We start from the raw sequence: 2,153 nt of genomic DNA, 5'->3' as shown, positions 1-2,153 counted from the left end.
TGACACAGTATCAGTGTGTGAAAAGCACACACATCTGTGCTTGTGTGCTTAAAGAAAGAAACAACCCACACGTATAAAGTACAAATTCTCCACTGTATCACCTCATGAGTAAGCCAAAGCTACCATGAGCAACAAAGTCAAACTTGCATAAATCACACTGCATTTCCTAAATGTAATATCAGGTGTCCAGTTTGGTAACAACTGGGACATTTCAGCAGTAAGTGATGGAAGGAAATTCAAAGAAAATCTCCCACTGATGTAGATTACAAGAGGCAGGCTCTCTGTGGATTAAAAAAAAATAAAACAAATACAAAAAGGATATTTTTTTACTTTGCTATACAGAGTGTGAAGTTTACTTACAATAAAACACGAAGTTAATTTGTCAGATAATGCTAATTTAAACTGCCATTTCCTCCTTCCAACTGGGCTCACCAAAGAGAGTTTTCTCATGCTGCTTTGATAGTTATAATGAAGTACTAACTCAGTCAACACTGTATCATCTTTCCACTAAATAAGGGAAAGGAGAGCTAAAGTGCCAGGCAAAATATCACAAACAAAGTATCGGGTTATGACATGAATTAATCATAGATTACTCTCACAAATGCTTTGGTGGCCGCAAGATAGAATATGAGTAATCATGCATCCTGGATGAAAAAGGAGCCGTATGTATGTCCTTCGAACAAACTGGAGGAATGTTTAATTTAGAGAGCAAACTACCTCAAACCATCTGGAGCAAGAAAACAAAGACAGTTGTCTTTGAAGCAATCAAAAAGGACATTTTTTCCACCGAGAGACATACCTATATTGAGGCAACAAGAGTCCGGCTTTGATCTTGCATAAGTCCACGTACAGCCAACCACATGACACCAACAGAGTCATGTTATTGTCTGAACCTGCTGGTGTAAAACACCCAGTTCAGAATTGACCAACCAGTGTATAAAGAAATGGGCAAAAGGCAACAGACTGTGTAGTTTTTTAAAAAAAAAAATCACAATGTTTTACTAGATAGATTCTAGTAAATAAATGACTAAATAGAGCTAAAACAAAGCCAAAGCCAGGAGGGTTAAGAGTCAGTTGGATAAGGGGAATAGGACGTCTGTGGCTGGGTGTGCTCAGCTTCTCTTCCCTGCGTGTTGCAACTATCACGCCAAGGACTACTGTGCTGTTGCTGGTCACTGGTTTATGGCTGTTTGGCGGCTGCATCAATGTTAGGCTGTATTTTCTTGGGGCTCTGCTAATCAGCTGCTGTTCTGCACCATACAGCTCTCCAGACATCGACCCAGCCATTTCATGTAGTGGAAAACCAGCAGCAGGTTCAGCACACCTCCACACTACCCACAAGAGACAAGCAAACTGACCCAGTGAGTTGCAAACATCATTTCTACCGAAATTTTGCACAAAATAGAATACAGAGACCAACCCACATAAACACTCAGAGTCTTACACTTGCACAGGAAAACAATTCGAAACTACATTAAATTCACTCATTAAAGTCTGTAACTGCACACAAGAGGACACAACAAACTGATTGACTCTAGTGTGTGTGTGTGGCTGGTTAAGTAACTGTAGAAAGGAGGTCACACCAAGCACACCTGTATACCATCAGCCCATCACCATGCAATTCACACCACACCACACATGAAAATCACACCCACAGCACACAAATTAGGTGCTTGAACAATAACAGTGTTGACCATTGACTGTTACAGTGGTAATGTGAGATGCCGTGCCCGCTCCTTTCCCACTTGCATAACTAAGTCTATCTAGCTTTCATTTCAGTTCCTGCTAATGAAAACCCCACATGGCAAATCAGGCTGGCATGCACCAATCCAGTTTTATTTGATCTCGCATTGTCACGGAAGCATGAATCATGATGTGGACTTTGTACAAGGCCAAGCAAGAAAAAAAATAAAATCACTTGAAAGCTTCCCCAACTGTGGAGCTGAAAAAGACAGAATCTTGGTCTCAGTCGCATTCAGCATCAATCAGCAGCTCTGTGTTCTCCAGAAAATCAGCAGGAATGGCACAAATATAGGCTTTTGTTGCCAGATACAGCTACAAATTTGTCATTTTCAAGTTTTTGGCAGAATATCTGTAATCGATGTCCGGGAAGATAATAGACACACCCTTTTTGCGTCCTTCAAAAGTACCAT

The 2,153-nt window shown here is 40.7% G+C and overlaps 1 long non-coding RNA gene across 1 annotated transcript; it reads right to left on the bottom strand.

Annotated features, from left to right (window-relative positions):
- Nucleotides 1–982: 982 nt before the first annotated feature.
- Nucleotides 983–1,513, bottom strand: LOC122988513. The gene is made up of 2 exons (XR_006404820.1): nt 1,445–1,513; nt 983–1,331 (listed from the first exon to the last, which is right to left on the bottom strand). It is a non-coding gene; the product is annotated as an uncharacterized LOC122988513 (long non-coding RNA).
- Nucleotides 1,514–2,153: the final 640 nt, after the last annotated feature.

This window comes from Thunnus albacares, chromosome 9, assembly GCF_914725855.1.
Source record: "Thunnus albacares chromosome 9, fThuAlb1.1, whole genome shotgun sequence".
NCBI classification, from domain to species: Eukaryota; Metazoa; Chordata; class Actinopteri; order Scombriformes; family Scombridae; genus Thunnus; species Thunnus albacares.
This window is presented reverse-complemented; position numbering and strand designations above follow the sequence as displayed.